The sequence below is a fragment of the Lampetra fluviatilis genome, chromosome 1 (genome assembly GCF_964198595.1).
Source record: "Lampetra fluviatilis chromosome 1, kcLamFluv1.1, whole genome shotgun sequence".
Taxonomy (NCBI): Eukaryota; Metazoa; Chordata; class Hyperoartia; order Petromyzontiformes; family Petromyzontidae; genus Lampetra; species Lampetra fluviatilis.
In genome coordinates this window covers 22998206-23023073 of record NC_136275.1, presented here as the reverse complement: position 1 = coordinate 23023073, position 24868 = coordinate 22998206, and the positions used below count along the sequence as shown (strand labels likewise).

General features: G+C 45.2%; 1 protein-coding gene across 2 annotated transcripts in view; it reads right to left on the bottom strand.

The window, feature by feature from the left end:
- Window positions 1-23743, bottom strand: part of LOC144934125 (protein PALS2-like) — a 149544-nt gene extending 125801 nt beyond the window's left edge. For both annotated transcript variants that reach the window (XM_078859607.1, XM_078859617.1), the window contains exon 1: window positions 23469-23743. The gene's annotated coding sequence lies outside the window, so the exon portion shown is untranslated. The remainder of the gene's footprint in view (window positions 1-23468) is intronic.
- Window positions 23744-24868: the final 1125 nt, after the last annotated feature.

The window sequence follows — 24868 nt, the reverse complement described above, 5'->3', positions numbered from 1 at the left end:
GACTTCCTCAGCTGTTTTGTATGCACATTTATGAAGTCAAACAGGCACTATCAACCAAGAGCTACACTGCAATGTGAAGTGGTACCAAGTGGTGCATACAAGTGTAGTCACGGACTTGGAGACGTAACTTCTTTAATTTAACACCGAGCACACTTTGTACACTTTGTACACTTTATACAATACACACCCTACACTGTTACATGCCCTGATATCTCTCGCTTATAGGCAACGCTACACTGGTTGCTAGCCTACAACACAACGCTAGCCGTCTGACACTGACGGCGCTGAACTAAGATAGCCAACTACGTCTAGCAGCGCAATTATCAAGTGACGACGACAGCGACGAAGGCACGAGACGACAGTGGCGATGGCGATGATCTTCAACAGCAAAGACGACGACGGAGATCCCACTCCAAACGACAGCCCCGAGCTTCCGCTCGGGGTCCCCTTTTATCCTGTTAGCGTGGCCTTGCTCCGCCCCGGCCATGCCCCCTTTCTGGAACCTACTAGCGAGCTCTAGATTCCTCTTGGGTCTATCACGTGGCCTGCTGTCAGTAAGGGCTGCTACGAGCTGCAGATCCCCTTCCCTGCCAGCAGCCAACGCTATGCTACTTAGTGACCAATTCTATGTCACTACACATGTATCATTCATATTTAACAATATATACATTCCTTCCGTAGTCATTGTATACCGCACTATGATGCTGCTCAGCAGCACGTCCAACCTTTCGAGAATTGGCTATTTTAATTTGCAAGTAAAGCCCACTGAGCTTTTAGCAATTTTTCAAAGACGAATGGCCACACATGATCGTTCACGATCACTCATCGTAGTGGCGTATATCATCATATGTGGGATTTTATATTCGCAGCTAAATAATCTAAACGCTTGTTCCAAAACGTGGAGGGCAAAATCGGAGGACCTGGAGAAAAAAGTAGAGGCAACGACCACAGGAAGAAGTTGGGAACTCCAAATACACAGGCATCTTTAGGATCGTAATCGAACCCATGACCTCCTATGTATCAGACAAGGGAGATAACCTCCCTTATGATCAACCATGCTAAATAACGACTTTGTGAGATACAACCGTCAACAATTATATAGCACACATCATTTCAAGAAGGGCTTCACATATAAAAAAACAAAGGTGTGTGTGTAATGAGGAACTGAATGTATGCATGCATTCATAATACAGCAATATAAATGCTTTTCTGATGGACCAATCGTGTTGCATGTGAAAGATACTTGAAAAACCAAACGGAGTGTATAATTTGGTTAAAAAAAGTGGTAGTGTCTAAAGTAATAATGTATAAAAAAACAAGACTCAATCATTTGCATGAAGCAATGAAACAAAAAAAAGTGCATAGTGGATACGCGCATGTATTTGGGTTACTGCATCGATATGCATCCAACAGCAATGACTGATCACCTCTTTCTGTAAAAACTAAAAAGTAACAAAATTTCACCCAACAAAACTTAATAAGGCTCAGTCAGTGGCTTAGAGCACTAACACACTGCGAGCTCCAGCTGCAATTATGACTTTTGGTCACCTGTGCCTGCTGGTTGGCAACGTACAGTACGAAAGAAGTTCAACATATACACACACAGCTATATTTACATCTGGCAAGCTCGCGAATTTCATATCAAGACTCCTGAGCTGTGCTAACCAAATTCAAAACCAAAAAACTCCCCAGACAGTCATACAATTGTGTCCAATACAAATAATCTCAGTGGACCACTGCTCATTCTCAGAATAAGCTGAAAATGCATTTATATATCTTAAGAGCAAAAAAGGCCACAGTATTTCTCACTCTTGCAATGAAGGCTGACATAGACATGGAGCAGCTTTAACGAGGATTCCCATGCAACTTTAAGAGGTACTGCATGCAGTGCAATACATGTTCTGCTTAAAAAAAACACTTCAATTCATCAAACACCATTCAAAATGCAAAAATGAAACGAGACTATTTTTGCCATGGGAGTGCAAAATTTAATGCGGTTTGCCGGATAAGGCAAGCCTGTTAATGGAGTAAACAACATTGATTACGATAATAAGATCTGTCCAGTCATTAAATGAGCTTTGAGAGTTTATGGCCATCTGCTACAAAGTAATATACAGTGCGCACACATCACAATCCATTCCGAATGCTCAGCATAGATACATACAAATGTACATTGATAGTGCTGCATATGCATATTGCTACAATGTGACAAATATAGACCTTTAAAATCACAAACTGTAGCTTTCACATATGCTTTATATCAAGCCCGCAGTTTAGCATATAGTCTGCTTTCCTCGTATTTAAACAGGTGATACTGTATAAACAAAAGGCATTCATAATGGTAGTGGTGATGTAAATGACGTGGCTATGCAGCAAGCTGACAGCTATGCAATACCAATGCACATATCATGACTGATGCAGATCCCTTTCTAATGGCCTTCGTAAGGCTCTCCACACTCCACAATATGGAGCACCACGTGGCGCTGATTTTAAAGGGTTGCCACGACTGTGCACGGAAAAAGGCCCCAGTTGTCCAGGGCCGGGCCCCGCTGCAGTCCATCCGGGTTTCTCGCGTTAATGAGCTCGTGGCGCTCGACATTTTGGGCCCATTCCCTGCATCCCAACGGGGCCATAAATACCTCTTGGTGGGCGTCGAGTACCTCACACGTTGGCCTGTGGCGTGGCCTTTGGTTGATCAGTCGGCCTCCTCTATCACCGAGGCGTTCGTCCAGGGGTACGTGTTGGACAAGGGCGCGCCGGAACAATTGTTAACTGACCAGGGGCGGAATTTCTCGTCTAGGTTGCTCAAGGAGGTGTGTGACCTCCTGGGCACCAAGAAAATTTGCACCTCGCCCTACCACCCCCAGTCGGACGGGATGGTAGAGCGGTTAAACCGCACCCTCACATCCATGCTGTGCCACCACGTGAACACGTCCCAGTCAAACTGGGACCTGTTCGTCCCAGGGGTCTTGGCGGCATATCGGTTGGCCCCTCACGCCTCGATGGGATTTTCGCCTTGTTATTTGATGTACGGTAGGCAGCCCCCGGTGCATGTCCAAATGGACGTCGGGTCTTCCAGGAAGGGGTCGGCGGTGCCGGTCCCTTTGAAGGTCGCATTTGACTGGTTGCGCGTGGAATCGGCAGGCCGCTGTCGAAAATTCTGCCAGCCGGCAGGCGGCTAATGGGCGCCTGCCCAAACACCAGGCAGCTGGTTTCTCGTGGGTGGCAGGCCAAAAGGCGTAACTACATTGCCCCCAGGTTCCCATTGGCACGTCTCCCAAATTACATCGCCCTTGGCAGGGCCCCATTGGGGTCGTGGAGGTCCGACGACCGCAGTGCGTCCGGATTCGGTTCGGTTGCCAGCGGTGGATTGTGCACCCATCCCGGCTCAAGCGTTATGTACCATCTAGCCTGTGTGTGTGCCTCCAGGCCCCTCCCAAGTAAGGCCAGTGGAGACCCCTCGGCCACGGTGGTGGGCCCGTCACCCGCTAACGGACCACCTGCACGGGCGGCAGACGCTACACGAGGAAGCGGGACGGCAGCATATACCCGCTCGAGGGGGATGCGGCTCAAGTGATGGCCTTTGTGGCCGTTCATCGGGCCCCGGCCCGGCGCCAGTTCGGCGCTGTTGGTCAGAAGAGGCCTTCGGTCTCTCTCTTTTTTTTGTTTGTGTTGTTGTGCCTGTGGTGCCGTGCTGCTCTAAGGTTGAGTTGATTTCTAGTAGCCGGTATTGCCTTCAGGCACAAGCATTTGTTAGTTGTTCGGCCTTCAGTCCGGGTTTGGGCCCCACTTGCGTTGTGGTTGCAGCTGGGTCGGCTGTTTTTTTTCACGGGGGGGGGGGGGGGGTAATGTAGAGGAGTAAAATAGGGAAGTGGCGTCATGTGTGCTGTCCAGTGCGATGACGTCATGGGACGTGGCGTCATGCGCGCTGGGCAGTGCGCAATGACGTCATGTCTCCTCTAGTACTTAAGGGGGAGCCCGTGACGTAAGCGGGGTCGTAGCTGGAGTCTAGGGTCAGAGTAGGATGGAACGGGGAGCCAGGGGCAAGGGGGTAGGAATAGGGGATAGCGCAGCGCCAGGGCTGGAGGTGGCTGCGCTCCTTGGTCGGCCGTGTTGGCTGAACCCACGGCCGGCACAGAGGAGGCAGCACGGGGCAGCCGGCTGTTACAGGAACCAGTGGGACCTAGCCCGGGACCCCTAACCCCTGGAAAGTTGTTACACCCGTGTGTAATTGCAATATCTTAATAAACCTTCCGGTGAAAGCCCTTAACCTACACGTCGTCTCCGAGTCGTCGTCGACTAGTTCTCCAACTCCTCTTATCCATGACAAAATGGGGAGCAAATTTCACAGATCCGATTTGTAAAATAAGCAATAACCATCGGGAACCACTCACGACTACCACCGTGAACCTCCTGGCAAACACACCCTTTATTTTTTTCTGTCAGTGTAGATATTGAAATATTGCAAGGGTGGTGACATGGCCTAGCAGTAGCGTGTTCGCCGCTTGTGTCAGAGGTTCTGACCAAACGGCTGCCCCAATTAATACTGTGGGTGTATTGACCATGAAACAGCCTTAAATTACCGTCTGCTTCACAATAGACGTTAAAAATCCCATGATTTCATTCGCAAGAGGCGACCATTTTTTCCCGGTGTCATGATCCAAATTTGCTCAATTTGAAAAATTACCCGCAGGTTAATTTATTGGAATCTACATAGCAATTATCGCCCCCTACTGCGAGAACTTGGCATTGTATTAAGCATATAAATGTTATACTATTTGTTATTATACACTGTACCATTGACCGTCGTGTGAAAGATACTAAGAGGAAGCAACTACTTCCCATAAATATGCTAAATTCCTCTTGATATGCATATTCTTTTGTCAAGGCGCCCTTTCCCCCCCCTTCCAACCCAGCTTATATATATGCTCCAAGCACATGTGCTGTTTCATTCAGACGCTGTCGCCTCGACAGACCTGGTTTTTACCTGAGGACGGCTGCTTGCGTTGTGGCCGAAACGTCGTGAGAATTGTTTTATTATGTTTTATTTTTATTATTTTATTACTTCCCTTCTACGTGACTTTACCGAAAGAACCAAGAAGATGAATCCCTGCAGTCACGAAAGCTTTAAATCGAAAAATAAAATCTGTGATTTAGATACAATAGTATTTATGTTTGTTCAATACCAGCAAGCTTCTATCATGCCAGTGGATAATGTGTGTGTGTAATGTTCCTGAAGAGTACCATCAAAAGTCAGATATAAGTGGTTGAAGGAGCAAAAAGTAAGCAATGCATTCAACCTGCTAAGGATATTATTCCATTTTATTTACAATACACCTGTAAAGGTCGGAGTAGAAAATACTAAAATTATTGGAAAAGGTTAAGTGACAATATAAAATACCATAGGAAGGCGAAGGATTTTTAAGAAAGTAGTACCATGAAGTACATGTTCATAGTTTGCCGTAAAATCATTGTAACTTCAACGCGTATTTGCCATTCACCGGACACACCTTGGCGGGCATTGCAATGACAAAAATTAAACAGAAGGCACGGGTTTGTGGAATTTCCTACATTTTTTTTCTAAATGTTTTACCTACAGTCCCATTCAAAAGCTCTCACAGCTGAAGGCCACCACCAGATGGGAGCTGATGCACATTCAAAGTTGGTAAAGTGGCTGATATTGAACAAATCACGTGGTACAACAATCACGGCCCATGCACAAATTATTCATATTATAACTTACTTCAAACATGTGAAGCGTGAAATACATCATGACTCTGTTGATACTTTACATTTTACATTATACCATTTGTAACCAGCAAATGTTCAATCTGTGCGGAAATAAGCTAGTAATTAAAACACTGTATAAGTGAGGCTGGATTATGACAATTGGTTATATCCTGTCAATTAGAATATCTGCCACTGAGCCAGGCTTCATATTTTTACAATACTGTATATTTAACCAAAATTTTCCTTTTACAGAATCCTTTTGTTAAAAAGGACGTTGTCTCAATGCAACATAAATAATAAGCAGCACACGTTGCATTTTTCAACAATAATCTACAATGAGCCTCAGCTTATCGCCTCAAACTTGCGGCAGTCAGCTGTTGTGCTTCATTGTCTTATCATTGAACATTAGTGTTTTCAGAATGTTACTGATATGCAGGTTTTTTATTCGCAAATCCAGTGATGCAGCACAGTGATTGGATTCACACGGTCAAATCACATCTGCAGTCGCTGCAGATTAATGTTGACCAGGTGCTAAGTGGCAATAAATAAAACCTAATGGCTAGATTTACATCTTGTCAGAAAAGGTAAAACACATCGTCTTGGCGATTTTGCTCCATTTGTTCGTAAAGACGACATTGGCATTCTTTCGCTACAAATCTCATGAAATTTACATGCTTTATCAAATTGGAAATCTGCCCAAAAGTGGTTCCCTGCTCAAATAAATGATGCTAACCTCCATTTACTGCTCTCAGGCAGTGGTGGAAATGTTACATATGTAATGACATGATGACACCTGCTGGCTAGAAAAGGGAAGCACGGGTACAGGCACCGCTAAAACAACATCCAATCTGAAAGGTAGAGGTATCTGGGGCAATGGTAATGGGCGGGATTGGCCGAGATGCTCCGGGAACCTACTCGAAGGTTCCACAATAGGGCATGGCCAGAGGCGGAGCCTAGCCACGCCTGGGGAGATATAAGCGGGGGCGGACGAGGGCCCGGGGTTCGTGTGTGGAGTCTTGGGACCGTACTGCGTCGCTGCTCGCGGTCATCTCTCTCCGTCGTCCGGCCACGTGGAAGATCTCCTGCGGGCTTCCATCACCCTCCACGGCACGCCGCCAGCCAGCGGCGTAGCCGAGTATGGACGGTGGAACCACGCCGAGTGATCGGCCGTGTGTGTGTAGCCAGTAGAGACGGTAACATCTAAGTGTTGTACTGAGAGTGATAAGATAAGGTTGGTCTGTGTTGTGCCCGTATAAGAATAAAGAAGTACCCTCTACACCAGCGGTCCTCAACCTTTTTGGCACCAGGGACCAGTTTTGTGGAAGACAATTTTTTCACGGACTGGGGGAGGGGGGTTCATCATTGGGTCTTTCCCCCTTTTCAAAGAAGCTCTCCAGCAACTCTAGATTTGAAGCTTTCGTGACTGCAATGATTCATATTCTTAGGTTTTTTTCGGTAAAGTCACGTAGGTAAAACATTAAAATTAATGAAAGTAAAATAAAACAAAAAAAATAAATTCACGACGTTTCCTTCGAAACGTCGTGAATTTTTTTTTTCTTTTGTTTTGTTTTATTTTACTTTCATTAATTTTAATGTTTTACCTACGTGACTTTACCGAAAAAACCTAAGAATATACTCTCCAGCAACGTTTGTTTTTTTACTCATTTTGGCTAGGGTTAGCTTGTGGGCTTACCAAAACTGTGACTGAGACAAGTGCGCAGGGCGGAAAGGAGGCGCGGACGGAAGTGGTAAATAAAATAATGGGGGGGCCATGCGTGGACTCACCGCTCACCTCCTGCTGAGCGGCCTGGTTCCGGGGGTTGAGGACCCCTGCTCTACACGACGTGTCGCGGAAGTCGCTCATTACACATACCTAACATTGCACAAATGCCCATACATTATGGCACATTGCCATTTGTCGGAGCCATGCATTGCCATCAACAAGGAACCCAATACGAAGGAACTTGTGGTCTGCTGTACATGCGGTGGTGACCTATTTGCCAAAAAAGTCCGAATGAGAATACACGGTGAGCGCACGCACTTTCCAGATCACAGGGCCCCAACGTGCAGAATGTTCGACCGGACCAACTTAAGAACAACGACCTTGAGCGCAACCACTTTGACCATGAGCTGACTACACAATCATTGTTTTACAGCGCGACTAGAAGCCAACAAAGCTCGCTTTTAGATGCTTTAGGATACTTTTGTGTTTCATAAAGGACTATAAACATCATGTTATATTCCTACGGTCGGTGAGGAGCCAGTGACATCATTGCACTAAACAAGAACACAACTGGACAAATTAATACCATTTGTGTTTTCCAATACAATAAAAGTGAAATCATGAATCCCTAACACCGTATTTAAATGGCTTGTGGAAGTGGTGCCACCCTGTAGTCGTATCTTAACCCAAGTGAAAATACTACTCGTTAACCCATCTTCAATGTTTTCATATAGCATGGAATATGTTAATATACTGTGTCTTCTTGATAAAAATAGCAGAAGTAGATGAGCTTTCGGAGACCTTAATTAATCTATATCCAGTGTGGAAAATGTAGTGTGCTCATCTCTTCTCACACTCTAGAGTTCTGACCAATTAAGTTGGTGTAAATGTTTATGCAATATCAGAAGAAAATTAAAATCCTGTTCAATACTATAAGTATAAAATACACTCGAATGTAACGCCACCTACAGTCTAGTATATTTTTACTGCAGTTCACCCTCAAGGGGTGAGAGGGTGAGGTGGGACTCATCACAAATTGTTTGGTGGCACAATAACAATCCTGCCACCACGTAATGGGCGTCGCTCTCCAGATGGCCACACAAAGAAGCTTTGTAAGGGGAATTTGGCAATTACATTGTAAATTACAAAGCAATACTCTTATGACTGTTACATTTTTGTGGAAGTGTCATAACCCTCAGTCTAAACCACTGGGACCCTACTGTGGCATATGATGATACATGCAATCCAATTAAGAGTACACGGATTTTTAATTAGGCATGAAAATGTGTTTTGTATGCATGATTGTTTCTTTCCAGAAAAGGTGTGCACTATAGTGAATTCAGCGTGTCTGTAAATAGTATTAGTTATTTACGCAGGACAGATACATTGATTTCAAAGACTCCTTTTCAGTGGGGTGCCTATTTTGGGATGTCTAGCCAACACCAACTACATTGTATAATGTTAACTATTGGAGAGATCTAGAGAACCTGAAGGAAACTCAAGCAGAACAGGGGGAGAACATACAAACTCCACACAAAAAGGCACCCAGGTCCTCCTTGCTGTGAGACCAAAAGTGTTACCCCTATGCCACCTTCCCCGCTCACACATGAAACTCAATTTATTTTGATGTAAAAAAAATGTAGTGACCTGGACAACTCAAATTCTCCACAAATCTGGCTGTCACCTGATGATGCTAGTTATAAATACTGGCAAAACGCCTGTTGATGCTAGTTGTAATTACTGGTGAATTGTAAATGTTGTTAGTTTACTCTCCAACATACCGGTGTGCTGTACTAGTAACAAATTGGCATGTTCCGTTTACATAACAAACCTTACTAATTGGCTGTGTCGGGTGGTGGCGGGTTTAATGACACGTTTATATATTTATGCAATTTAACACAAAAGACCTGTATTATGGATGATATTGGTCGCAAAAGCCTACGTGTTTAACTACTTGCTTTAACATTATCTTTAAAAAAAGGAAATCTCAACGTAATTTCCATCCTGAGCCAATATCTGAAGTAAACGGCCAATGTTTACCCTTACGGGGATGTCTGAAGTAAAAGTCCAATTGATTTAAACATGTGGTTTACACATACAACCATAACAGTTGAGTCAACGCAAAAGCACGAGATCATGCTGACCTTTGGGGACGCCACCATTTTCAACCACAAGCAGGTTCGTTTGCTGCGCAATGCATAATGAGTCACGCATATGTGGGAAAATATGTTATTCCAACAGAACTCACGCCCAACTAATTAATACGAAGGTCTTGCAAATGGAAAACACGCCGTCATTTTTCAAACGGTTATGGCACTTACAAAATTTGCATTCAATTGAGTGTTCATTCAATGAGCTAAACGGAGGTCCTTCTGAAATGGTCACAGTACTTGCCACTGAGCCCACTTACACAGGTCACAATGATTTGCATCGTGTTTCTACCCAAGAACATTCTGGGGTATTATTTACGCTTACGTTGTTATGTAAAGCAGCCAATAAAGACCATATACATGATTTTCAACAGTGGGGAATATTTCCAAAAAAGGTAATTAAATTACACATGTACATTGTCATGGGGCTGACTATCTGTATATTTTGTGCTTTCTAAACGTGTGATGTGGGAACTCAAAAGCACTATTTGACAGGCCCAAATATTCTGCCTCCCTGGCTACTTACCTACTGTTCCCAGGTGTATATAATTGTGTACCTTGAAAAAACACAAAAAAAACACGGAAAAATATAATTGATCTGCCAGTGATTTTGTTCCTTTACAAAGGTTGTTGGTAAACCCATGACCATTTTTAAATTAAACTTGCAACGCAAGTGGAATTAAATTAAATACAGGACGATACATTTTTCTGTAATATTGACCGCAACAATAACTTTATCATCTAAATTTAATTTTAATGACCCTGGGGTAGATTGCAATAGATCCAATGGCTACTGGCCTTATAAAACAGTTATCCGATTCATTTTATACATAAGTGAAGAATAAGCGGACATGCTTTAGTCATATATGTATTTAAACCTGCCATTCGTGCATGGTAAGTTATATTTCTAGTGCTGAATAAAGATTACATCCAATATGAAGTGACTGCTTTGTACATTTGCTTTGTTATACCTTGTGAAATGTGTATATATTAATATTTCAAGACCAATATGTAACAAGATGACTTAACGTGCTACATTTGTTTAAAATATTATTTTGTGAAGACTTTAATTATTGCACGCAGTACATGAACAAACTATATGTACGTGCATAGCCTGTGTTTAATCCATTGGTACTAATTTTGTAAATTGTGCCATTACACTGGTCTCCCAAGCAAGAGAAATTCCTCTCCCGGGTACACACCTAGGTTCAGAATCAAAATCTGTATTTATATTGGAGGAATCCAATGAGCTATTAAGCTCTTTTTCACAGATGTTCAGTAGTTTTCACAGATGTTCCATAGTTTTCACGTGCGTCCAGTAGGTTACATATTATTTGCAACAAAAACACTAAAGGTAACATGGTATCGGAAGAACGCCTGATAATCCTGTTTTATTGCAGCATAAAAGCACAAATGAAGATGGACTCGTTCCAAAACCATCAAATGGTACAATGAAATGTGTGGGTTGTGTGTAAGATAGCAGTGTGAGAATAAAAGTTTTGAAAAAATACTATTAAACACAAAATACATTTTATATAACATAAAAAAGCATCTTGATAAATATTAACAATTCATATGATCCACGTCTATCTATGCTTTACTGCAGAAATACATGTATTAATTTGCACTTATATACATGGGTAAGAGGATCCGTAATTTGTGGGCCTCCAAATCAGTCACCTCAGATAAAAGCAACTTATCTGCATTTCAAAGCATCGTTAAGTGTGAATTCGGCCAAATACCAAAAAACTCGAACTGAACATTGGTGCAAAACTCACAAATATTAATGCAACCATTCTAGTAGCAGTTTACTGTGAGACGAGGTCCTCATCTTAAAAAGTTTAGAGGCTTCTTTTTAAGAAGGGTAATGTTTGGAATATCAGACCATTTCTCCAATTTGGTTTAAATGGGTGGTAAGTACTGTACTGAATTACATGAAAAATGTGCATCAAATTAGCAGTGGAACATGCATTTTAAACTGCGTTATTTGATTAAGTGGTTATACTTTATCCTAGAGCTTAGAGTGAAAAAATTGTTTTACGGTAAAGTCACGTAGGTAGAAAATATCATAGATCACGACGTTTCGATCACCTGAAGACGATTGCTTGTGTGGCGATCGAAACGTCGTGATCTATTATTTTTTCTATCTACGTGACATTACCGAAAGAACCAGAGTATGGATTCCTGCAGTCACGAAAGCTTCAAATCAAGATTGTTTTACGGCTTTAAATGGCTGATAATTAGGCATCCCGAATGTTCTATGACAATACACAGTGCAACATATATTGTCAACCAAATTTAATTCAAATAATATGCATCTGCTAATGCATGACATTGCCAGATGTTTTCCATCAGGCACCATATAATTAGACACGACACATTTGTGCCCTGTAATTTATTACAAGTAAGGATGCTTTGGCCGCAACGGAAATAAGTCATTGTAGTTTGAGCTACGAATGAACGCCTGCATCAATTTAACATGGGCAGCCACAGGGTTCACAAAACAGTGCATAGGATACGTACCATGAGCTGGAAATAGTTTCACAAATGTAAAGGTGCTCTGGAGGGAAGTAAATAAGATGCTAGAAACCTCCTGATCTTAGCAAAACCGTAACAATGAAGAGGTGTTGGAAAATGTTAAACTCTAGACCAAATTTATTCTCTGAAAATGGAATAAACTGATAACACCCTGGATTTGGACAAAGTATAACAATTTTATTTATGTTCTCTATCAGCCACCGCTTCCTATGATGGACATTTGTTTCATTTGAAGAAAATGCATTTGAAAAAAATCTCTAGACAAGAACAACAATGTAATTAAAACAAAAATTTATACCTGGAAAAGCCTTGACGAATCTTAAAACTCTTTATCAGGAGAATTTTGCAAGATCATATTTCGCTAATTCCATTAATAATTGCATGGCAAGTGGGCGAACACCAGAGTGGCCAGAGAACCCCCGCATATATGAAGGGAGAACACAAGTCCCACACGAATAAATTCTTATTTCTCCATTTCCGTGGTGGTCATCCTATTGGCGAATTCTCTCCTGGTCCATGCGCAGAGCAAAGGATGGCATTGGTGCACAGCAGCAGACCAAGCTCTGCGGGAAACCGTGCGCAGAGAGAGGCCACGCTAGCCATCAGCAGAAGCGCGTTTGCATGAGCGATCAATTACTACGCTATTACTCAGTGGGATGGACAGGAGACTGCGCCCAGCGGGAGAGCATGATGGGCAGGAGACTGCTCGGTGGGATACTATGTTGGGCTGAGACTACGCTTGATGGGAGACCACGTTAGTGTTCAGCGGGAGACCTTGAATGTTGAGGTAGAACAATGCTTTATTGCTTGGCAGAAGAGTGTTTTAGTGCTCAGGAGACTGCACTCAGCGTGAGTCCAAGAATGGGCAGATACAATGTGAGCAATCGGAGGAAGATCGAGCACAGACGAAGATCATGGGAGCGCTCAGTGAGAGACTCAAAAGTAACTGGTATGAATATCATGACCATTGTCTTCTTACTCATCGATGCATTAACAACCATGAATTCAACATAATACAGTTGCTGAAATTCGTGCCCACAGTGACCATACCTGGGTGACTCCTTTTACCAATGTATAACAGAAAAGGTCTTTTATCGGATTGTTTTGAGCCACAAGTAACAGGAGTCGCAGATAACCAGTTGCAAATAAGATGAGCCTCCTGTATTAAAACAATAAAACCATGCATAGCCATGGTTTCTCTAACGTTTTTCAACATGCGCCTGTCCTCAGAAGTGTTTAATAAATGAAGACAACAACAATGGAAGCGCTCGTGTCAGGCGCAGAGGAAGCAGGCCGCGATAAGACAACAAAGCTCGGATCGCGTCTCTGCCCAGGAGGCTGCGCCTCGGCCGGCAGGGCAGGTTGGTGAAGGGGGGCCATTTATTCATATTGTGGCACCGCAGAACTGAGGCTTTCATCAAGCATTAGATAGATCGTGGCTAATTGTCATGAGGCAGTATTAGTGGCAAGGCGGCGAGTTTTTTTGTGATATTACAAATGAGCAGACACACAAGACGTGTGACATCATCTCAATTGATGTATTTCTATGCTCCCACATCCATGCTCCCTCACTTTCACTAATGCGCACTGACCAGGGCAGTGAAATATGGTCAAATAACCCCCCACAACCTGCACGGCATGGGGAGGCCTTCATCCAGCAATGGATTAAACACAGGCTATGCACGTACATAGCAGTGTGTTTACTATGCAACATTCATAAGCAAACTGATCATCTGTGGAAGAACTGTACTATAATTTCTAGAGGGAAAATGAAATCTCCCTTAACAGCAAATCAATGAAGCGTGTTGTGTATTCTTTATATTGCCTGACCTAAGTAGGTCATGGGTAATAGCCTCTGTTGACTCAGGGCTCACCATCAGCACAAATGAGGACATATGAGGCCCAAACATATTCAACCACTCTACGCAAATAATAATCACTCTTGGCTCAAGATATAGCTGAACCCAAAGCACGTCTTCTATCTCCTTCCAGTAGCTACTGTAAACAAACAAAAATAAGTAATGATATGCTGCCAAGCTACCAGCCATCCAGGTCCCTTAGAGTAAAAAAACGTAACTTTACATACCTTTTTTTTAAAGGCAAACTTTCTTTAACAAATATTTATCTTCATACACAACCCTCATAATAAATAATGTTTGTTGCTACATATTAAAATCTGTAATTTTTGTTATCCTTTATAATAAAAAAAATTACGTTTTGAAATGTTTACATGTGTATGTATATACTCAAAGTACGATATTGGGTATATATCTGATTAAAGGTTTAACTTGGGAATGACAGTAAGTTGGTCTTAAGCTTTTTGATTTATAATATCTAAAGGGAGATGCCATGTAAAAAAACACACTCTTATCACCCCTTTTACATGGTTCATTCAACAAAACATTTCAGCAATTCATAAGAAATTGCCAAAACTCAGGATAAATGTTGAGCCAGCGGAGAAACCTACAGTCAAGAAATGGACTACCAAGATAAAATAGGAAAAAGTATTATTGATTGGAGTGCAGTCTACGCATCTGTTGTCTATAAACGACAACGGTTAACCGACGTGCACAAGCACAGGACACGGAGTATGTGCTTCTGATCACAGGGTTACTTACGTGATCCTCGTCTCTGGGCCACACATGTCAGTAATAGCGGTGACCTCCCCAGCTGTTCGATTAGAACTGCGAGGAAGAAGCCGCATGGGGAGGTTTCCCATCACTCAGCCAGTCTCTCTCCTCCTCTGTGTTATGAGTTTTTAACATGTCGATTTTTCCAAATAAATATTATCATTGATTAATTTCTGCATCTTATCTGGTATAATGGCATCCATATGCATACTAAGTCATTCATAAAAACACTTTCTTCCATGAGAACATCCCACTCTTTTTGTGCAAATTTTATGCAATATTCATCTGTGGAGACTAGAAAATGCAACAAGGAGGGAAAAAACTGTAATTAAAAGAATATGTTAACCTTCAGTGGCAGATAGCTGGATAAGCTGTATATGTGAACGTTTGTAGTTCTGACCACAACATGTAATAAAAATGTAATTGTATTGTTTGATAACAAAAAAAATACTATAATGAACAATAAAAGAATGCTGCTGAACATAAGATGCATAATAATCACCTGCAAGACTAACAGGATATTGGCTAAATGTGAGTAAAATATGGAAAATAATAGAAAATGGCTTTAATATATATTTTGAAATGTGGTCAAGATATGAATTTGTGAATGTGGCAATGCAATATGTATGTTCAGTCCGTTGTTAAACCACTGCTGGATTAGGGCCTCCCCTAATGCCAAGGGCATGTGGAGATTCCACCTTTACACATAAGGTATACTCTGTAGTATATTTATACATTGAATCCTTAGGTAATCTTTTCCATTCGCAATGTAATTGTTTGAATGAGGGTTATTTAACCATACTTCACGACGTTGCTGATAGTGCATTGTCTTTGGGCTGTACGCCTTTTGGCGTCCTCTGGTCTAACACTGTTTGAGACAAGGCTCAAAAGAAAGCTGTCTCTGGTGTGGACGAATCAGTTTCAAGGACAATTCATATATTATCAGAGTATGTTTTTTGTTTACATTCTGACCACAAGCATTGTGGTGAATGCAGACATGATTCCTTGTAAAAGTTTTCAGTTTGCTGTTTTAACATCCTAACACCTGTTTTGTTTCCATAATAACTAATGAACTCCTTTTAAAAAAAATATTTAAAAACAATGGTTTTATTCAACAACTTCGTTTAACTCACGGTCGAGAAGTACGTCAATGGTGCCTGAGACAGCACCTGCTTTTTGTGCAAGCCGATTCCACAGTTTAGGGAACACGACATTTTTTACCTACACAAATATAGAAATAATAAGGCGTCCATACAAAATATAAATTGCTTTAAAGTAGCAAATCTGTTTATTAACTGATGCCAATTTTGATACAGGCATGCATTGTCACTGGATCTCAGTACGTGTGCAAAATGTGGAATTGATTGGGCAACGGGAAGTGGACAAATTTTTGATTACAAGATTTGACCACGACAACCAGAGGAATCAAGTTCAGTAAAACCGTTGAAAAGGGGAAACACCTATTATCATACCTCTGCATTGGTTTACACAAAGAGGCAATCCTACACCATATACCATGCACTCTCTAGCGGAGAAATGGAGAAATACAATTTAGAGGTAACCATTGCAAGCCTGGATTCAAAGTGCATTAAAGAGTGGCCAGGGTCATTAATATAGATATTTAAAAATATATTCTGACAACAGATATTGCAGGATGGCAGAGGAGTACCTGCTTTTGCTGCACAAACACCAAAATAGCTGGAAGACCAACATGGTAGCTACCACAGTGTGCAAGCAATCCATCTTGCTTATGAACGACATCAAGCTTCAAATCCAGAGCAAGTAGGTCCCCGCTCTCAGAGGTCGTATTATTTATGGAACGCATTTGGTGTTCTGAACATTTCTTCTCAAATGCTTCAGATGGCAGTGTACAAAAACATTTCCACACTTGCTTTCCAGTACGGTATCACTCGAAATGTCATAAAATATGACATTTTTTGGAGATGGCTATAATAAACGTATTTTATTGAAAAAAACGAATTGGAAATCAATTTCTTCTGTATTTGAAGAAAATATAGAATTTTCTATGCAAAAATGTATGCATTCGTGTGTTAGTGTAGGTCTACTCTTATCAGTTGGTTAGAATTGTACATTTTATTAATATGCACGGTAGACAGCAAGATCAGAATTTTTTGGTCACAAAATAGCTGTGCCAAATTGATTCAGTAAATTCCCCGCAGGATATGCATTGAAGTAAATCATAAAATACCAAGGCACGCATCACCAATAATTAAAAGCTACCTAGAATTTGCGATCAAGGCAACTTGTCTGAATTTGCCACTACACAATAAGATAAACAGAAACTCATGTGAAATAAACCGACGATGCGTATACAGTAATGCAATGGTGTGGACGAACAATGATGTGTGACAGTGTTTTAATGCTCACGGAAGGCCAATTATCCACTGTACTGAATAAGCGGTAGCCTAGGACAGTGCCCTGGGGAACACATAAATAAATGGAAGAGATAAAGCTGCAAAAAAAACATAATCATTTGTTTAAAAGGGCAGCATTGTACCAGTGCATGAAGGACAGACATCACATACAAGCCAAACCTAAATGGAAATTGAAGTTAATGGATTGAGGCATTCAAAAACTATAACTGTCTCTAATTTCACCAATGAATTCCAAATTGACTACTTAAACCACACTAGGTTTGCATGATGGGGGCCACTTGTGTTTAGCAAAGCAACAACCAGATAACATACACTGAAAGCACACACATACCACTAACTAGTTACACCATGTATATACAAACATCTACCTTTAGTTTATCACTTCAGAAGAAAGTAACATGTACAAATATTTTATTAAAAGTCAATATACTTATAAACGTACGTAAATAAGAAATGTGCACACCATGTTGAGTTTAGCAAACGATTCTTCAATAAGCCACAGTTCTCTGAAATATCTGTTGTGTTGTCTGCAAATGGACTGCATCGGGAGGTTATAAGCACACCAAGATTACTCGTGCATGAGCACGAGACACCAGCTGCGGATGCATATTTACTTGTACTTTTTTTACCGATCGTATGCAATTAATCCTGGGGAGTTGTCAACAGTGACGTGAAAACCATGACTGAACACATTCAGTGAAAGTGATTTTCAAGGAACATACTGTATTAGTAAACGCCTTTAAATGAGTATGAAACAGAGGTGGGACAAAGTCATTGTTATGCAAGTCCAAGTCGAGTCGCAAGTCATCAAATTCATGACTCGAGTCTGACTCGAGTCCAAGTCACATGACTCGAGTCCACATCTCATAGGTGGGACAAAGTCATTGTTATGCAAGTCCAAGTCGAGTCGCAAGTCATCAAATTCATGACTCGAGTCTGACTCGAGTCCAAGTCACATGACTCGAGTCCACACCTCTGGTATGAAATGTAACCAACTAATTACAATGAATGCAACCACCCAATACTAATCTTCAACAAGAGTTTTTAGTTTTACCCTTTCAAAGCTCTACAAAATACCCACTGTCTAACACACCTCACCATTGCCAGAGAGGGCATGTTTAATTATTGAAAGTGGGAACAAAAAAAAACTTCCAACAGGTTCAGCCACGTTAAAAAGGAATGCGTTTGCATACATTTTTATACCAAAGGCAAACAACTCTTATCAAGGTCACAAGACCCTGTTCCCCAGCTTATACTGGAATGTAGAGCTGCATCTCGAAACACATTTGACTATGACACAATACACATGCAAAACAGTACAGTATTTGTATGCTTCATATTCCATAGTATGTACAGTATATACAAAAAAGACTGCAGGTCATGACATATATGGTAAACTCGCATGCAGATTAAAACTGTCTATATTTTGAGTATACAATACCAGCATAAACGTTCGCTATTTGCTATAATACGCAATTATTTGACTAGTCCAGCCACTTAAAGGAGTTGGTGGTTAAGTCAACACACGCCCAATGGCAAAGGTGTGTCTGCAGGGTGGAGTTTCTGCATCTATGAGTGTTGCTTGCCACAACCTCCAAGTTAAGGTCTCACCTCGTCGCCAGGCGGTGATGGGTGAGCCCCCGCCCGGGGCAGACGAGGGGGTAGACATAAGGGAAGTCGTACACTAGGGCATAGATAGCCGAGGGATGTCCGCGTAAAAGGACAGAGTTCTGACGGGCGCCATAACGGGTGTAAGCGTCGAGTGTAGAGAGTGCAGAGTGTAGAAGAGTGTGTAACAGAGTGTGAATAAACGGCAATCAGCCATAAGTAAGAACCCTCGTCTCCGTCTGGCTCTACAAGTCTCCTGGGTGTCAATAAGTACTATACAACACAATTAAGAGTATGTTGCCGAAGAGTATAGTATTGTATTTGACACAATGTTTTTATTATTTTTATTTCAGAACAAAGCCTGAATTGTGTATAACTAGTGAACTCAGCACTGCATATTATGCTTGCCATAATGCTTTATAATAATGCTATATGCTTTATAATTCAAAATTGTGGTTGATAAGTAATCATACCACGGTTGGCTGCGTACGGTGCAAAAGAAGGTCAACATACATACATGTACATAGTACGTATGAATCATATTTTCAGATCAAGTAAAACTTTGAATCTTTAACGGAGCTGTGGGCATTCCATCGCAGTCAGGTACATAAATGTGTAATGTAGTAACTCGGCGGGAGACGACTTCACGGGTAACACACTCTTTATTTTATCAAACTTGGTTACAGGTGACTAACACCTACTTTGTATCTCGGGTGACAAACACCCACTTAGCTACTTGGCGACTAACGCCCACTGAGCTACTCGGATGACCAACATCCACTTAGTACTCGGGTGACAAACACCCACTTAGCTACTTGGCGACTAACGCCCACTGAGCTACTCGGATGACCAACATCCGATTAGCTACTCGGCGACTAACGCCACTGGGCTACTCGGATGACCAACATCCACTTAGTACTCGGGTGACAACCACCCACTTAGCTACTTGGCGACTAACGCCCACTGAGCTACTCGGATGACCAACATCCACTTAGCTACTCGGCGACTAACGCCACTGAGCTACTCGGATGACCAACATCCACTTAGCTACTCGGCGACTAACGCCACTGAGCTACTCGGATGACCAACATCCACTTAGCTACTCGGCGACTAACGCCACTGAGCTACTCGGCTGCTAAGTCTTCAGCTCCGTCTTCGGGTCTTCAACTGGGTAACTCTCCCCGAGTGCTCTCGCGCGTCCCCCTTTATACCCCACCTGCGGACGTCGCTGCGAGCACCCACTTATTCGACCAATCGCCGGGCGCTGGCTACGATCCTCTTTTCCCACATCTCATCGTGCCTCACCACTCACTCCGCGCCGCCCCGTCATCTGTCACTCCCGGCGCGCGCGTCCACACCACGCCCACAACGCGTGCCCAACCCCGCACCCCGCGCCGCCCCGTGATCCATCACTGTCACAGTCGGCGCACGTCAATACCACCACTACAAATGTATTTTAAACCAGTCCATGTGTACAAATGCCGTACAACTTCGTCTGAAAGTGGCTCTTGCAGTGTAGTTGAGAGACCAAGAGACCCAACACTGTGTCATTCCCCTCCTGCTCAGGAGGTGAGACAAATCCTCAGCCCGGGTGGCACACTCCAACACCAGCACACTGGCTGCAGCCACAAGCCGTGCGTTCCTGACCCGGGCAAGATGTCACTCTAGCTGTAACTCGAACCCGACAGCTCTAAAATCCAACCGAGTGGCAGAATGAAATCGTGCACAGCTCTCCGTCTTCAGGTCCTGACTTAAAAGCCTGGATGTTGGTCATCTCAGCTCATCTTCTTTCCAGGAACTATGAAATAATTACCACTTTGCGAAATAATTACCATGGCCCAATGCATTTTCACTTCCGCCATAGGATGTGGACTTGTTTGGGGCTATTGACGTACAGGGAGTAACAACCAACGCAACACCATGGCTATAATGGTGCAAGCTAACAGCCCAGACCCCACACACAGATTGTTTCTTATCAGCCAATAAAATACGTGGGCCTGCCCAGCATTGACAGCCTCTGTAGTATATTGGATGCACATTGTTTAAGGAGAATACAACGCTGTTATGTATGACTGACATCTCAAGAAAACACATATAGGCAGCTGGAACATAACTCATACATGTGTTTTCTGATGGATGTAAAGGTGATATTCTGCACAATCGAGTGAATACGTATTTTGACTCTTCAAAATCGTCTTCCAACCTCCTGGTTCACGCGCACGTGTTCTAGAACTCGGCCATCACAATGAAGCCCTTCCCGCGGCCAACCCCACGAGGATCCTCCTACAGAACAGTCGCGCTGGAACAGGATAAATAAAATAGATCCGCGACAGAATGATCAATTATGTGAATTATTGTAGGCCCATGTATGGAGCAAAACACGTGTTCGAGCACGGATCAAAGCAGTGATATTTTGAATACAAAATTGATTTGGAGCTTTCGTACATGTATGGAATTACTCTCTGCTTCTTTCGGTAAAGTCACGTAAAAAGAAAAAAGAAATAATAGCATATGCTATTATTTAATTTTGAATACAATTCATTTTTTTGTTACCTGTCACGTGATTTTCTGGACTGCGAAACCGACGATTTGCGGATCGCACGTGATTTTCTGGCTCTAAAGAGACGATTTGTGGATTTAAAAAAAGGGCCCCACGTTAGGCCGCACCTTGACGCCGAACTGCGTTCCTTCTGCATCAGCATAATGCTGCATCACTCATTCAGTCGCGGATTCACTTGATCCCTGCGACAGCGCAAGACGATTTGACCCCCACCCCACCCCCCTCTAGAACGCAGTCACGTGATCCCCTCCCCCGATTCCTCCCCCGGAAGTTTCAGACCTTGGTCACGTGACACTGGGGGGGGGGGGGTCGAAGAGCGACCTCCCCAACACCCCCCACACACAACGCGACCCCACCCCCCCCCCAACGCGACCCCACCCCCCCCAACGCGACCCCACCCCCCCCAACGCGACCCCACCCCCCCCCAACGCGACCCCCCCACACACACACAACGTGACCCCACCCCCCAACGCGACCCCCCCACACACACACAACGTGACCCCACCCCCCCCCCCAACGCGACCCCCCCACCCCCCAACGCGACCCCCCCACACACAACGCGACCCCCCCACACACACACAACGTGACCCCACCCCCCAACGCGACCCCCCCACACACACACAACGTGACCCCACCCCCCCCCCCAACGCGACCCCCCCACACACACACAACGTGACCCCACCCCCCCCCAACGCCACCCCCCCACACACACACAACGTGACCCCACCCCCCAACGCGACCCCCCCACACACACACAACGTGACCCCAACCCCCCAACGCGACCCCCCCCACACACACACGTGACCCCACCCCCCCCCCCAACGCGACCCCCCCCACACACAAACAACGCGACCCCCCCACACACAAACAACGCGACCCCCCCACACACAAACAACGCGACCCCCCCACACACAAACAACGTGACCCCCCCACACACAAACAACGTGACCCCCCCACACACACACACACACAACGTGACCCCCCCACACACACACACACACAACGTGACCCCCCCACACACACACAACGTGACCCCACCCCCCCCAACGCGACCCCCCCACACACACACAACGTGACCTCACCTCCCCCCCCCCAACGCGACCCCACCCCCCCAACGCGACCCCACCCCCCCAACGCGACCCCCCCCCCCCCAACGCGACCCCCCCCCCAACGCGACCCCCCCCCAACGCGACCCCCCCACACACACACACGTGACCCCCCCCCCAACGCGACCCCCCCCCCAACGCGACCCCACCCCCCCAACGCGACCCCCCGCCCCCCCAACGCGACCCCCCCACACACACACAACGTGACCCCACCCCCCCCAACGCGACCCCCGCCCAACGCGACCCCACCTCCCCAACGCGACCCCCCCCCACACACACACAACGTGACCCCACCCCCCACCCCAACGTGACCCCACCCCCCCCCCAACGTGACCCCACCCCCCCCCAACGCGACCCCACCCCCCCCCAACGCGACCCCATCCCCCCCAACGCGACCCCACCCCCCCCAACGCGACCCCCCCCCCACCCAACACAGCCACCCCTCGTCACGTGACCCCCCCCCCCCAAACACAACCCCACCCCCCCCCAACGCGACCCCCCACCCAACACTGCCACCCCTCGTCACGTGACCCCCCCCCAAACACAACCCCACCCCCCCAAACGCGACCCCCCCCCCAACGCGACCCCCCACCCAACACAGCCACCCCTCGTCACGTGACCCCCCCCCCAAACACAACCCCACCCCCCCCAACGCGACCCCCACCAACGCGACCCCCCCCACCCAACAGAGCCACCCCTCGTCACGTGACACCCCCCCCCCCCAAACACAACCCCACCCCCCCAACGCGACCCCCTCCACCCCCCAACGTGACCCCCCCCACCCAACACAGCCACCCCTCGTCACGTGACCCCGCCGCGGCGGCGAGCGAGCGATCAGCTGCGCGGCGGAGAAAGTGGGACCGGGATCCTTTCTCCTTATTGCCGCAGTCGCGCCGCGCCGCCCCGGGGGTGTTTAAAAGGAGCGCTCGACTGCAGTCGCAGCTGCCACTGCTGCTGCTTCTGCTGCTGCCTGCGGAGGACGAAGCGCGCTCGTGTTTTGTCAGCGTGGGCTCGGTGTCACACTCACGGTTTGGCAGTAACCCACGGGAGGGTTGTGGTTGGGGGGGGATGTGGAGGTGTCCACACGCCTGCCCGCTCTCGCAGCCTTATGCGGCGGCTTTGCCCGTCTTGCGCTCACAACGAGGTCTTCTGTTGTTACTTGTCGAGGTGGGGGCGTCTAGGGGACAGCGGAGGGGGATACAGACGGACGCGGAGCCCGAAGACTTCTCACTCCTCCTCCGCGCGGCCCAAGTGCCCGCGCCAGTCGCCCGCTCACTCGGCCGGGATGGGGACGAGTGGGGGACGTCCTGCGCTGCGCGCGCCTGTCAATCACCGCGCGCGACCACGCCCCCTTGCCGGGATTGGCGATCCAATGGCCGAGATGTCCCTAGCCCCACCTCTTTAATCGTTAATATTCATGAGGTGGGTTGGGCTGATTAATGAATATTCATTCGGCTGGCCACGCAGAGAGATGAATATTCATGATGTGGGATCAAGGCGAACCCGCTTGCCCCCGTGCAGAGGACCTCGTGCTCCCCGTGTGTGCTATGGGATCGTACATAAATGACGTCACGCTATTTTGGACGATTTTTGACCCCCCCCCTCGTCACGCAGCATCACAAAAAGTCAGACCCCCCCCTCAAATATGACGTCACAAAGCTCTGCCCCCCCCCCCCCCAAAATAAAACATGCTTCAAATCGCTTTAAACTATTGTCATTGTAGTGCGTATTTAATGTGCCGCTGCATTCTGATGTTGCAGGAGAAAACATTTATTTAAAAGTCTATTTAATTAAGTAGAACGTGTTGACTATATTTATTTAAAGTTGCGCATTTTGATGTGACGTCACATTTCTCAAACACCCCCCCACGTCACACATCGTCACAAATGTCTGACCCCCCCCAAGTGCGCGACGTAATTTATGGACGGCCCCTATATACAGTCTATAATATTCTATACGGTTGTTTCCTCGCTCACGTTTGCTGGGGTTGTCTCCTGGCACAGAGACAGCTTTCCTGGTGCCAGCCTCCTCCAGGGTACTGTGCACACGTGCCCATCGCTGGGTCCAGTAGCTGGACACGTGGATATTTATCTAACAGCCTCCCCCAGTCAACACTGCATACGGTGTCCTTCTGAATAGACGCCCGTTTGTTGATCACTTGTGCAACAGTGACTGCCTTAAATAGGGAGTCTGTTCTAAGCACGTGTTCACTATAGAATCTGTTGAGTATAAAAATGCAAATGTTCCGGGCTGGTGGCAGGAATAAGTCGACAGGACATTTTAATATGTTTTTAAATGTGTAGAAATATTGCTTTAGTTTCCAGTTCAATAAAGATACCGTCGAATGTCACTGAATAACTACCAAAAAAATCTCATCTGCCCTTTCTGGTAATTTTGTTTTTTATTACGCTTGTTTACAAAGACTCG